General features: G+C 42.8%; 1 protein-coding gene across 1 annotated transcript in view; it reads right to left on the bottom strand.

Moving 5' to 3' along the window:
- Nucleotides 1-9,015, bottom strand: part of AVIL (advillin) — a 134,626-nt gene extending 125,611 nt beyond the window's left edge. The window contains exon 1 of the mRNA XM_073576756.1: nt 8,843-9,015. The gene's annotated coding sequence lies outside the window, so the exon portion shown is untranslated. The remainder of the gene's footprint in view (nt 1-8,842) is intronic.
- Between the last annotated feature and the right edge of the window lie 6,257 nt (nt 9,016-15,272).

The following is a 15,272-nucleotide window of genomic DNA, read 5'->3' as shown; positions in this document are numbered from 1 at the left end:
GCGGATTGCAGACAGCAGCTTTCCTATCCTGTCCTATTTAGTTAGCTTGGGCCCCATCATTTGCTCAGCCTATCTTTCTATCTGTGTGAGTGTTTTTTCATCTTGCTTCACCGTCATTATATGTTGGGGGCTGCCTATTGCTTTGGGGTCTGCTCTGGGGCAGTTTAGATTTCCCTTTCTGTCTTTAGGCTATGTAGTTCTCCGGCTGTGATCGAGGGGTCTAGAGCACCGTAGGAACCCCCCACGGCTACTGCTAGTTGTTGTTGATAGTTTCAGGGGTCTGCAATCCGATAGCTGCCAACTTCTCTGGTTTTCTGGACTTAGCTAGTATTTCTGTTTTTTGCCTCCTACGGTGACTCATTCATAACAGCATTCCCTGTGTGAACACTGCCACATGCGGATTATTTCTTCTGCACTGGTGTACCACATGGCCAATCCCTGATTGTAGGCTGGCTTCTTTATTTGGTATTTATGCACCTGTGCAGCTGCCATTTTACTTGGGTCCGCTACACCCTGGATTAGTGCAGATGCATTTAGGCCTGTCTGGTTTGTAACTGAATTTTTTGGAGGATTTTTTCTTCTTTTTGTGGTTTTCATGTTAGAGTAGGGACTGGCAAGTGTAAGGAACTCTGACGTAGTTTGCCAGCTTCCGTATTAAGGCCTTAATATCAACCAATACCTTACATATATTGATATGTTTGTTGTGCACTTTTTATATTTCTTTCAGGGTGCAGTTGGGCCCAAATGGTTCTGCAAACTTGTGGCCTCTGTTCACACGGGATGCATTCTAGTTGGCACTGGGCAGCCCCCCTATATGGTGTTACGAAGAGGTTGTGAACCAGAAGCCCTGCATTCCCTGTGTGAACACTGCCACATGCGGATTATTTCTTCTGCACTGGTGTACCACATGGCCAATCCCTGATTGCAGGCTGACTGTTTCATTTGGTATTTATGCACCTGTGCAGCTGCCATTTTACTTGAGTCCGCTGCACCCTGTATTAGTGCAGATGCATTTAGGCCTGTCTGGTTTACATATATGTGATAGAAATCCACTGTTTGGGTGCATGGCAGGGCTCGGAATGGAAGGAATGCCATTTGACTTTTAGAATGTAAAATGTGCTGAAAAAATTACTGGACACCATGTTGCATTTGGAGAGCCCCCGATGTGACTAAATAGTGGAAGCCCCCCACAAGTGGCACCATTTTGGAAACTAGACCCCTCAGGTATCTATATGTGTGCTGAGCACCTTGAACCCTCAGTTGCTTCACAGAAGCAACAGAACATTGAAGTGTTAAAATAAAAAAAAAAATCTAATTTTGAGCCCCAAATTGTTTTTGAGTCCCAAATTTGCATTTTCACAAGGGTAACAGGAGAAATTGCATGATACCAATTGTTGAACAATTTCTCGTCAGTATGGCGATACCCAATGTGTGGGGGAAAAACCACTGTTTGGGTGCATGGTAGGGCTCAGAAAGGAAGTAGCACCACTTGACTATTTGAATACAAAATTTACTGGAATAACTAGTGGACGCCATGTGACCTTTGGAGAGCCCCCTATGTGCCTAAACAGTGGAAACCCCCACAAATTACCTCATTTTGGAAACTAGACCCGTCAAGGAATGTATTTAGATGTGTGGTAAGCACCTTCAACCCCCCAGGTGCTTCACAGAAGTTTATAACGTAGAGCCGTGAAAATAAAAATAATTTTTTTTTTTTTTTTTTAAATCACATTTTTCCCACAAAAATGTTATTTTAGTCTCAATTTTTTTATTTTCACAAGGGTAACAGGAGAAAATGGAGCCCAAAATTTGCTGTGCAATTTTTCCTGAGAACGCTGATACTCAATATGCGATCGAAAACTATTTTTGAGGCACAGTGCAAAGCTGAGAAGGGAAGAAGCACGCCATATTGGTGGTCAGATTTTGCTAGACTGGTTTGACGGTTCCATGCCACATTGGCAGAGTCCCTGAGGTACCAGAACAGCAGAACCCCCCCAAAAGAGACACTATTTTACAAACTACATTTATTTTATTTATTTTTGTTTTACTCACTTATATAGCGCCATTAATTCCACAGCGTTTTACAAACATTATTCTCTCAATTAATTCATCTAGAGGTGCAGTGATCATATTGACCCCACAGGTGTGTCACAGAATTTTATACCATTGAGCAGAGAAGAAAAAAATAATGACATTTTTACCACCAAAATTTTGGTTTAGCCCCAGATTTTACATTTTCACACTGGGAAATGGGTAAAAAAATGGCACTAAATGTGTCAATTTCTGCTGAACGTGTATTTCTCTATATGGTTGTACAGCACTGCTTAGCCACATGGCGAGACTCGGGAGCAATGGAGTGCCATTTCCCTTCTGAAGCACAGATTTTTCTAAAATAGTTTGCGGACTCCATATACAGAGCCCCTAACTGCTATAAGAGCAGAAATCCCCCTCAAGTGACCCCATTTTAGAAACCATCCCCCTTTGGGAATTTATCTACAGGTGTAATGACGATTTTGTCTCCATGGGCATTTTCCATAAACAGGCAGCAGTGGATGCTGCTGATAGAAAATTGCAAACTGCCGTTGTAGTGACCAGTACACTGTTCCCAGCTCGTGCTTCTGGAGACATGCACCCGTAAATTAGGCGGGCTCTCATCGCTACAGAAATCCCAAACATGTGGATGCGAAATTTGGTTTAAGCCCACTGTGGGGCTCAGAAGGGAGGAGGGCATTTGGATTTGGAAGTGCACAATTTGCTGAATTTCTTTTGGGTAGGGCAAGGAGCCATTTTGTTTTTTCAAACCCTTTGTGCTACCAGTCACATGGAAGCCCCCTATATTTCCATTAATAGATGATGAACCTGAGTGGGGACTTTTTTGTTGATTAAGTTGAAGCTTTTATTGGGAAAATTTTACATAATGTTTAGGATCACATTTGACCTGCACTCTACGCTGAGCACTTACTTTCAGATCTCCATCTAAATCTCCTAGTGACGCAATTCAGATGAAACCCCCAAAGGATCCATTAGCTACAATGAAGCAGCAGAGTTACTCTGGACTCAGTCTGGCCTCTGTTCAGTGTTGTCCTTTTCAGAGGTGCACAAAACTGTGACGAACCGCTTTTTTACGAACACCTAAAAACACGGACACATCTGGTTAATAGACTAGACGGCATCTACATTCTATGACTAAGGGTTGAGAGCCAGAAACGCGTAAGAATGTAACTTGTTTTTATCTAATTGTGGATATACAGTATCTGCTTTTTAGTGGTGTGAAATAAAGACTTTTTTTGATACATCCAGCTGTGTGATCCGACAACCTTCTTTCTTTCTCTCAATGTGATCCGATGATCACACGGAATTTTTTGAATCGCTGCTGGCAAATTCAAGGCTACCAAGCACAATTACACGGTGAGGCATTCTGTTTTCTTCACATTTTTCTGTTGTGGATGGCATCTACAATGTCTCCATCTGTCTTTTTATAGGGATCCCTCTGCAAGGGGTTCTGTCTGAATCACGTATTTCAGAGATTTATATGGAAACCTCGGTATAAACGAACAGCAAGGAGCGCAGAATTAAGGCCTTCTAAATATAGCATTAAGGCTTGGAAGGCAGAAAGAAGAAATCAATAGCAGGTGAAGAATTGGTTTTATTAATTTTTACATCAGAAAGTAGGAGAAACTCAGCGAGAAGGTATGTATATACTAGAGTATAAGCAGAGTTTTTCAGCACATTCTTTTTGTGCTGAAATGCCCCCCTCGGCTTATACTCGAGTGAGGGTCTTAAAAGATGGAGGGGGAGTGGCAGTGGCGGAGTAGCGGGTCACAGGTGGCAGGAGCCGTCTGCTGTGGCTAAAGCCTGCGCCCGCTGCTAAAGAGAACTGAATACTCATTGCCCTCAATGCACATAGTCCCGGCATGGGGACCATTGAGCATTCCGGCAGCTGTCCTCGTCTTGCAGGAAGTGCAAGATGTCACTGTCATGTGCTGCTTACAAGCATAAATCAGCTGCTGGCCCCGAATCAAAACAATGCAAGGGAGCACAGGGACAGTAAGTAGGATGGTTAATTTTTGTTCAATGTTTTTTGATGGGGGCCATGCATCCCAGGATAGGGATGAGGAGCCATTCAGACCAGGATAGGGATGAGGAGGCAGAGGCCATGCATACAAGGATAGGGATGAGGAGGCCATGCATACAAGAATAGGGATGAGGAACCATGCATACCAGGATAGGGAAGAGGAACCATGCATACCAGGAGAGGGAAGAGGAACCATGCATACAAGGAAAGGTATGAGGAGCCATGCATATCAGGATAGGGATGAGGAGTCATGCATATAACTCGCCCGCAGAGGCCGTGGGGTACTCGGTGCCAGGCCCGTTGATTTAAATGGGAGATGTCACAGTGGCAGGGACCCGGTCCGTGGCCTCAGGCAGTCAATGTAAAAGGGGTAGAGTGATGGGGATAAAGTTATTGAGATGATTCGTGATGCCACCTGTGGTTTCTGGTCAGTTTGAACAGCGCTGCAGGATTGCTTCTCTGGGACAGATGGTGTGGTGCAGCAATGATGATCAAGCTCCCCACAGGTGGAGCTGTAGTCCCAGGACAGTAGCAATAGGTGTTGAGGTAGATGGTGAAGTGTTAGTCACAGAGATGTAGCAGTGCTAGATGAGTGGCGCAGGAATAAGTGGAAGATACAAGGGCTTGTAGTTCCAATGCTTTACTCACAGTCTGTTGCGCATACAGATGCCCACTTCGGTGCTGTGTCCTCCAGGTCAGGGGCTCAGCCAACTCCCAGGCAAGGTAAAGTACAGCTTTCCAGCACTCCTCCAACATATGCCTTTCCTGAACGTCTGCTCACTAGTGCCTACACTGAAGTAGTTGTGAATTAAACTCAAAGTTCCTCCTTCTAGATGTTACTTGGAACTCCACTCGTACGGCAGACAGCGGTAGCCCGCTTCGGGGACTTCCTACTATCTGGTCCCGGCTAACACACGTTGCTATTGTGCCCCCGAATCTTAGGTGGGAATAAAGTGGTGACAACTTCTATTCCTCCGGTTTCTGCTGCAGGACCATCAGCATCCATACAACTTCGGATACCGGACTCCGAACCATGCGCTTTAACTTAAGGAAGGGCTCTGCTCTCACCCTTGTTTTCAGTTCTCTTCTCCCAAAGTTCCGTACTAATCTATCTTCCTTCTGAAGAATTAGGCTTTCTCTTGCTCTTTCCCGTGCCAACAGCTCCGACTCACAACAGTCTGCTGCTGCACTTGCTTCCCCTCCATCCCTCTCTGGGGATCTTCTCTCTCTGACTCCTTCCTAACCTTCTTCCCTCTCTTGTGCAGTCTAAGCTCCATCTGCTTCCCCAGCACCCTTTGTGAACCAAAGCAGCTGACTTATAGGGTGCTCACTATTCTAAAGTGTCTGTGCTGGGTGCAGGTGTTGGAGTATGGTCAGGTGTTTCCACCTTACCTGGATAGTGGGGTACCACACCTCAGGAGGAGGTACAGTACCTCTGTGGCGACTGAACCCTCAGGGGCGCCACATATACAAGGATAGGGATGCGGAGGGATGAGGAGCCATACATACCAGGATAAGGATGAGGAGGCCATGCATACTAGGATAGGGATGAGGAGGCAGGCATACCAGGATAAGGATGAGGGATCAATGCATACCCAACTTATTCTCGAGTCAATAAGTTTTCCCAGCTTTTTGTGGTAAAATTAGGTACCTCGGCTAATACATGGGTCGGCTTATACTCGAGTATATATAGTAATTAAAACTTAGCTTTTAATTTAGCCATATAAAAAATGCTCCATGAAGATCAAAGAGTCTTAATCATGGTCTTTTTTATTGTCATTATTTATTTTTTATGTGGTTCTGCGTGCAGCATAAGTGATTTGACGACTTTATTCTTCCGGTTGGTGCGATTAAAGATTTATTTAGAAAGATTTTTTTTTTTTAGCAAAAACTGCACCGCCATATTTTGAGAGCTATAATTTTTCCATATTTTGGCTGACACAATCATGTGGGGGCTTGTTTTTTGTGGGACAAGTTGCAGTTTTTATCGGTACCATGAGACATGACATTTTTTAATTGTTGTCTATTCCAATTTTTGAGAGGCAGAATAAACAAAAAACAGCAATTTAATTTTTTTCTTGCTTTGCTTTTTATGCCGTTCTGCGAGTGGTAAAATTGATAAGGCAGCTTTACTCTTCAGGTCAGTACGATTACATCGATATCACGTTTATATCTCTTTCTATATTTTAACGCTTTTACACAATGAAAACTATTTTATAGAAAAAATACTACTTTTTGCATCGCTTTATTCTAAGAGCTATAACTTTTTCATTTTTCCGCTGATGAAGCTGTATTGGCAGATTATTTTTTGTGGGACAAGATGGTGTTTTTTTTTTTTTGTTTGCACTGTTCACTAAATGGATTAACTAGTGGGACAGTTTTATAGGTGGGTCATACCGGGCACGGCAATACCAAATATGTGTTCTTTTGTTGGGGTTTTTTTTTTGTTTTTTTCATCAAAATATTTATTTATGGATACAATATATTTGTATTATTTTTATAATTTTGTGATTTTTAAAAAAGTTTGTTTTTTTTCCATTTTTTACTTTGTCTCACTATAGGACTTTCACTTTTTGCAGTCTGATTGCTTGTAAAGCAGAGCAAACCTGCAGATTTTGGGTCAGAGGTAACATATTGTGTTCCTCAATGGAATGAATGACAGAAATTCCCACAAAAAATGTCTATCCCAGCATCACCCTGTGAGCAGGTGATAAGATACAGCAACGGACCGGAGGCAGAGCAAGGGATAACGTGGGGTTTAATTTAACAGAGGATACTCCACGCAGGGAGAAGAGGATGTAGGTTTGAATTAAGGGGTGAATTTGGAACTTGGAAAGAACAAGAGACAGTAAATAAGGCAATGAGTTCAGGGGTTATACACTTATCAGTCCGACGACGTCAGAAGTTGGACCCCTGGATGCAGGAGGTGGTGCCAAGGCCGTGGCACGTAAGGAGGTCCGGTGTAGTCCTGGAGAAGATGGCTTCCTGGATTCTGGCAGCGGCGGTGATCCCTTGTGGTCCTGATGGGGGTCCTGGGTCCGGAAGGCGAAGAGCAGGCAAGGTTAAAGTCTTTTACCCTGGCAGAGTCTAGGGATACTCGGCGGTTAAATGCGGACTTATCAGGAAACAGCTTACAGCAGGTCACCCGACTTCCCTGCCGGTACGTGCGCTCATGTGTGCTCTGACCGCGGATCTTGTCACTCATGGTCAGCGGTGTCTGTCGACATCCCTCTGTTCATGGATCTGCGGCCCCTCAGACTTAGGCCTGCTCTGACTCAGTGGTCGGAGCGCTGACACTGTCCTCCTGCACACTGTACATTCCGCCAAGACTGACTGGTTTCCCGCGCACCACAGCTTTTTTAGCTTAGCTGCGCCCCCTATCTCTGAGTGCAAAGGTCGGCCTGGGGCCTTAAGCTTTCCCACGTGCAACATAGGTGACAGCCCCGACAGTTCCAGATCCGTCACGGAAAAGTTGCGCCTGATCCGGTCCTTCTCCTTACAGCCCCACTCCTGAAGCCATCAGCTTACTGCAGCAGTGACCCTGAATCATGGGACCCCACTCCACCGCAGCCGCCCCTCCTTGTAAGCTATCGTAAAAGCAAACCAAGACGCACCACCATTTTATAGAATTTTTAAAAAATATTTTCCTCCTAAAAATGCGTCTTATGGTCCGGTTATACTTATAGTCCACAAAATATGGTAACACCATCACTTTATGAGATGTCTGCCATTCCTGCAGTGAGACCACAGGGGCAATGTGTGAGGCTGGTTCATGAGGTAGGTAATGGGAGAGCACAATGTCTGAGGTAAAACTTTCCTCTGCACCTCTGTATGTAATATAGATGAGACTACAACAGTACATGAGGTAGATAATGAATGCGCACACAATGTCTGAGGTAAAATTTCCCTCTGTACCTCTGTATGTGATGTAGATAAGACTACAACAGTACATGAGTTAGATAATGGAGGATCACAAGATCTGAGGTAAAAAAATATAAATATAGATAATAAAATAGATAATAAAATCTCCAGGATTTGAGGGTGCCCCCCTTCCTACAGTCATGCATACCCTTCGCCTATCAGTCCGGGGAGTTCATTAGCTGTCCATGCTCGGACTGATTTGCACGGACGTCTGTATGAACCCTAAAGAGCACCTCGCTATTTAACAAGTCATTGGTTTGTATGGTAACATCCCTAGGCTGTAAACAGCCAGAAGCCGGTGGGTTTCTAAAGCATTGCCCGCTGATCGATAGAGGGGGAGGCTTCCCAGACTAGGTCGTAGCAGTATTTCTAACAAAATATGCCATCTGGTTACATTTAACGCTGAACCTAAACATCAGAGAAAGATTTCAATTCCCAAATCACATCACGTTTCCGGCACAGGACATCCGATTTCGCTATAGCTGCCAATGACAATTAGGAACACTGTCACAAACAGACAAGTCGTTACGGGGCCTCTGATGACTCTGCTTTTCTTCATGTAATTAGGCATATTGATGTCAGCTCGCAAGGACCTGGTCCAAGCAGGCAAAACTATGTCACTAGTTGTGTAAAAGGATCTTCAAAAATTCATTAACATTCATAAGGGCAGACAGATAACGCTTGAATATTAATGTCATTGTGGATGGAAAATGAATCACAAACTACTATAGATGCATATATATATATAAAATATATATATATCTCCATATTACTGCAGCAATGCTACAAGTTAGTGAATAATCAGTATATCACACTATACATGTGACTAGACAACAATGTACTTACTAGAGCCGAATACGAGTCAGTGTCACCTCCCGAGATGAAGCCCAGTCTGGGATCTGGTGTACAGCCCTAACAATGCCAGCAGAGGCAGCCAGCTCCGCTGTCCATTATATGTCACACCCAAAGCCACGTGGAAAGCACTGCATTTACTGCCAGACAGCAATGTGGTGAACCTCTGACTATTCTGCTCCTGCTGTATGAAATTATATAGTGAGGCTGCATAAAGAGGAGCAATATGGCCATTAGCGCTCACCAAACCCCTTACAGCAGCACTTATACAGGGATATATTTTTAGCCATCAGTCAGATTTTTTTCTTTTGGTGCTTTGCATATGAAAAGTTTATACTTACCTCTATTCTTTCTGATGTAGCAGCTCTGAAATTGACATTTAATTTCTCAGGAGTAGAAGATTTGTGAGTCATTGTCATGGTTCTCACTAGGTTTATAAGTAACATGAGTAAGGAACTAGGGTTTTCTACCCAAAAAGTGTAAGCTTTTTTTTTTTTTTTTTTAATATATATAATATAAGCACATTCTGCCAATTTTTTTTTTTATTCTATATGATTAAAGTCAAAGTTTTATCTCCTTTACTTTAGTGTTGGAGAATATCCCCTTTTATTAGACTCATTGAGAACTTTTTGGCCTGGAAACCAGACCAGTGCATACTCCATGCACCACACCCAGACCACAAACTGTCTACCCTGTGATACTGATCTCTTAGGCCAGGTTGACATAGCGTTATTGCAGTCCATTCAACGCATAGCGTTGACAGTCTGCGTCAGTGCTACTCCCTCCCACGATCGCCTTATGCGATCGCGCTGCAGACCGCGTCCGAGGGTCCGTCACAGAATGACGGCACATCGCTAACGCATGCCTATTTTGACATGCGTTAGCAATGTGCTCGTCTATAGCAGTCTATGGGTGCGTTAATGCATCCGTTACATAGCCTTAATGCCGCTATGTAACGGATGCGTTAAACGCAGCACCCGAACGCTATGTGAACCCAGCCTAACACTGAAACGGTGAGTCGAATTGACACTTTTTCTATTTTTTTTTGTTCAAGTTAGTTTAGGCAATGTTCACACTTTCTTTCAGACATTCTAATTTTCTGTTCTGTTTTGAGGAACAGTGAAAATGACACACAAAGGAACCCAGATGGACCCCATAATAATTGATAGTTACCTGCTTTTGTTTTCATTAGATAACTCTTGAAGATTTATTCCTCAAAACAGAACAGACAAATGTAATGTCTGAATTTACATATGAACATAGCCTAGGGAGCTAGAGGCCGTCAACAATTAGAAGCACACGACAAAAATAAATAATGATGTCCTTCATTAGGTTAGCCATCTTTTCCTTGGTTGAACTTGTTATTATTATTATTTATTGTTATAGCGCCATTTATTCCATGGCGCTTTACATGTAAGAAGGAGTATACATAATAAAAACAAGTACAATAATGTTAAACAATACAAGTCATAACTGGTACAGGAGGAGAGAGGACCCTGCCCGCGAAGGCTCACAATCTACAAGGGATGGGTGAGAATACAGTAGGCGAGGGTATAGCTGGTCATGCAGCGGTTTGGTCAGTTTGTTAGTTGCTTTTTGCAACTAAAGTATAGGATTGCCTGCCCAGCAGGTCCTAGTTACAGTATATTGAGCAAACGTAACCCATTCACAACATATGATCTATATTTACATCATATGTCACATCCCCAACTTTGATGCGAGCTCCGGCGCTGACCCCACATCTTTCTACGCACATGACAGCTGATTGAATTAGCTTCCATGTGCCTTTAACAGCAGTTCGTGGATTGGAGCTCCACCCATGGCTGTTAACCAATTAAATTTAACACGTCAGTCGGAAGCGTGTCTCAAATCCCACCCATTGTCACATCATTGGGGAGCGCTGATGGGGTGTCATGACAGTTGAGGGTCTGCTGAAGATCCCTGTGCCTGTCATTATGATACTTCTTTGAACGTCTGCTTGTGGTTTGAGATTTCTGCTATCCTGAAGCACTGCTATGTGTAACACAGGCGATCGAACGATCGCAGCTTCAAGTCTCCTAAGGAGACTAATCAATACAGTAGAAAGTGAAGAAAAAAACGTTCAAATTGTCCCCTTTTGCCCCATTGAAAATAAAACAATTAAAAAACATAAATGCACATTTTTTATATTGCTGTATTCAAATATTAAATTAATCAGATCAGTAAACGGCGTACGTAACGAGAAAGAAAATCGAAACCCTGGAATTACATTTTTTTTTTTTGCCGTAACATTGCAATAAAATGCAATAACAGGAGATCGTAACATTATATCCTCCCCAAAATGGTATCAGTAAAATGTCAGCTCAGAGCACAAAGAATAAGCTCTCAGACAGCTCCAGATCCTGAAAAATGGAAACGCTTCAGGTCTCAGAATATGTCAACAAACGCAAATTCTTTTTTTTTCATACAAATTTTTGATTTTTTTTTTTTACCACTTAAATAAAAAACAAACTATACATAGCTGGTATCTGAGTACTCATACTGTCGGGTCAGTTTTACTATATAGTGAATATGGTATATTAACCACTTAACAACCAGAGGTATTTTTGAATTTGCATTTTCATTTTTTTGCTCCCCTTCTTCCCAGAGCCATAATTTTTTAATTTTTTTTTACAAAATGGCCATGTGAGGGCTTGTTTTTTTGCGGGACGAGTTGTACTTTTGAACGACACCATTGCTTTTACCATGTTATGTACTCAAAAACGGGAAAAAATTCCAAGTGCAGTGAAATTGCAAAAGAAAGTGCAATCCCACCACTTGCTATTTGTATTGCTTTTTTACTAGGTTCACTAAATGCTAAAACTTACCTGCCATTATGATTCTCCAGGTCATTACGAGTTCATAGACACCAAAAATGTTTAGGTTCTTTTTTATTTAAGTGGTGAAAAAAATTCCAAACTTTGTTAAAAAAAAAAAAAATAAATAAAAAAATTGCGCTATATTCTGATACCCGTAACGCCTCCATTTTTAGTGATCTCGGGTTGGGTTAGGGCTTAATTTTTTGCGTGCCGAGATGATGTTTTTAATGATACCATTTTGGTGCAGAAATGATCTTTTCATGGCTCGTTGCTGCATTTTAATGCAATGTTGCTGCGATCAAAAAAACATAATTTTGGCATTTTGACTTTTTTTTCTTGCTGCGCTGTTTAATGGTCAGGTTAATACTTTTTTTTATTGATAGACTGGGCGATTCTGAACTCGGCAATACCAAATATATTTATGTTTGATTTTTTTAAAATTGTTTTATTTTGATTGCGGCGAAAGGGGGGTGATTTGAACTTTTATATTTTTTTTATATTTTTAAAGACTTATTTTTTTTTTTTTTTTTTTACTTTTGGCATGCTCCGTGGGAGACTAGAAGCTGCCATAACTCGATCGGCTCTGCTACATACAGGTGATGATGAAATCACCTGTATGTAGCAGAGTTACTCACTTGCTATGAGTGCCGACCACCAGATGGCGCTCATAGCAAGCAGACAGTGACAACCATAGAGGCCTCCAGGAGACCTCTGGTTGTCATGCCAACTCATTGGTGACCCGCAATAATGGGGGTCACCGGTGGGCGGATTCCCGGCACAATTTCTGGATGCGCATGTTAAATTCCACCCGCGACTGTTCCGGGCACGTGTCAGCTGTTCAAAACAGCTGTTATATGCCGGGAAAGATGTGGGCTTACCACCGGAGTCCACATCAAAGGGAGGGAGTCTGGTGTAAATTTACACCTATTGTTGGGAAGGAGTTAAAAAAAAAAAACAATCTGCCTCGAGATCTTATTTTAACGGGAATCTGTCAGCAGGTTTTTACTACCTCATCTGAGAGAAGCATGATGTAGGCAAAGAAACCCTGAATCCAGTGATGCATCACTCAGGGTGCTTTCACATTGCATTTAGGCACACGTTTGCCATGTCCAGTCATTGTGGATGAAAATTTGGAATTTCAAATAGCCAAGATCGTTGATTCTCACTTAGTTCGTCGGTCACTTCACTATCTGGTACACTGGAAGGGTTACGGTCCTGAAGAGAGGATGTGGATATCAGCATCTGACATCTATGCGGACAAGCCAATCCGGTCTTTTCACGTGGCACAACAGATTGTCACAAGTGTGTGAAAATTCCCTTTCTTCTACTACTTTGGTTTAACCTCATCCTCCACTCATTAATGCATTCCTATATTATCTGTGTGAGTATATTTGTATGTTTGAAAGAACAAAAAGAAATGGAGGGCACCACTATACTATGTAAAAAGGGGATCTCCGTGGGCATGTGCATAGATAATTGTGAAAAACCAAAGAGAAAAGAACATGCCCATAATATGGGGACACCTAAACGCAGTAGAAAAGATACTTTATAATCAATCACCAATTACACATACGAGAAAGGACACAACAGAAAATAAAAACATTTAAAAACAAACTGTAAAACACAGCCCAATCATGCCTTAATATAGAGGCAAGGGCAACTTACAACTATTCCCTCCAAGCAAAGAAAATCAATGTAACAAGGTTCAAAAAACACACATGGTAATAACAGAGTCAGACTGGGGTGTCTAGGGCCCACCAAGGGAATTAATTTTAGGGGCCCACCTACAGTAATGTACAACTCAACATTTAGGCTTTGAGATCGCGGAATTACACCATGGGTTCTTTTGCCGTATATCCCACGCCAAATCTGCATCATTTCAGCATCCTAAAGGTGCTGTCACACTTAGCGATGTACCAGCGATCCCGACCAGCGATATGACGCGGTCAGGATCGCTGGTACATCGCTAAGTGGTCGCTAGTGAGCTGCCACACAGGCAGATCTCACCAGCGACATCGCTGGAGACGGGGGTCGCTACTTACCTGTCACACCAGGCGATCCTGCGTCCTCCCGCCCGGCTCCACGCTCGTCGCTCGTCTCTCCACAGGAAGCGCCACAGGAAGCTGACGACGAGAAACAGTCCTGAACGTTCTCGCGTGACCAGCGATAACCAGCGGGGGAGCTGGTCGTAGGTAAGTATCACACACAGCGATATCGCTAGCAATATCGCTATAACGTCACTAGTTATAGCGATATTGCTAGCGATATCTCTTAGTGTGACATGCCCTTAATTCTACTAAAAGCTGCACCGTTGTTCATATGCTGCAGATCTTTCCGCACTACGATTCATTTAATCCATTAGGGCCGCAGGCCTGTTTTCACCTTAATGCCCAGGCCATTTTTTGCAAATCTGACCTGTGTTACTTTGAAGTTAAAAAGTGACCCCATTTTGGAATCTACACCGCTGGTTACATTGTCTAATAATCATTATATTTTATATATATTTTGAACGGAGGTTACTACATCGACATGATACGAGAACGGAGCTTACAAGATAGACATGATACGAGAACGGAGCTTACAACATAGACATGATACCAGAACGGAGCTTACAACATCGACATGATACCAGAACGGAGCTTACAACATCGACATGATACCAGAGTGGAGCTTACAACATCGACATGATACCAGAGTGGAGCTTACTACATCGACATGATACCAGAGTGGAGCTTACTACATCGACATGATACCAGAACGGAGCTTACAACATCGACATGATACCAGAGTGGAGCTTACTACATCGACATGATACCAGAGTGGAGCTTACTACATCGACATGATACCAGAACGGAGCTTACAACATAGACATGATACGAGAACGGAGCTTACAACATCGACATGATACCAGAACGGAGCTTACAACATCGACATGATACCAGAGTGGAGCTTACAACATCGACATGATACCAGAGTGGAGCTTACTACATCGACATGATACCAGAGTGGAGCTTACTACATCGACATGATACCAGAACGGAGCTTACAACATCGACATGATACCAGAGTGGAGCTTACTACATCGACATGATACCAGAGTGGAGCTTACTACATCGACATGATACCAGAACGGAGCTTACAACATAGACATGATACGAGAACGGAGCTTACAACATCGACATGATACCAGAACGGAGCTTACAACATCGACATGATACCAGAGTGGAGCTTACAACATCGACATGATACCAGAGTGGAGCTTACTACATCGACATGATACCAGAACGGAGCTTACAACATAGACATGATACCAGAACGGAGCTTACTACATCGACATGATACCAGAACGGAGCTTACAACATAGACATAATACCAGAACGGAGCTTACTACATCGACATGATACCAGAACGGAGCTTACAACATAGACATGATACCAGAACGGAGCTTACTACATCGACATGATACCAGAACGGAGCTTACTACATCGACATGATACCAGAACGGAGCTTACTACATCGACATGATACCAGAACGGAGCTTACTACATCGACATGATACCAGAACGGAGCTTACTACATAGACATGA

Source organism: Dendrobates tinctorius, unplaced genomic scaffold (assembly GCF_039654945.1).
Source record: "Dendrobates tinctorius isolate UK_male_01 unplaced genomic scaffold, ASM3965494v1 ptg000051l, whole genome shotgun sequence".
Lineage (NCBI taxonomy): Eukaryota > Metazoa > Chordata > Amphibia > Anura > Dendrobatidae > Dendrobates > Dendrobates tinctorius.
This window is presented reverse-complemented; position numbering and strand designations above follow the sequence as displayed.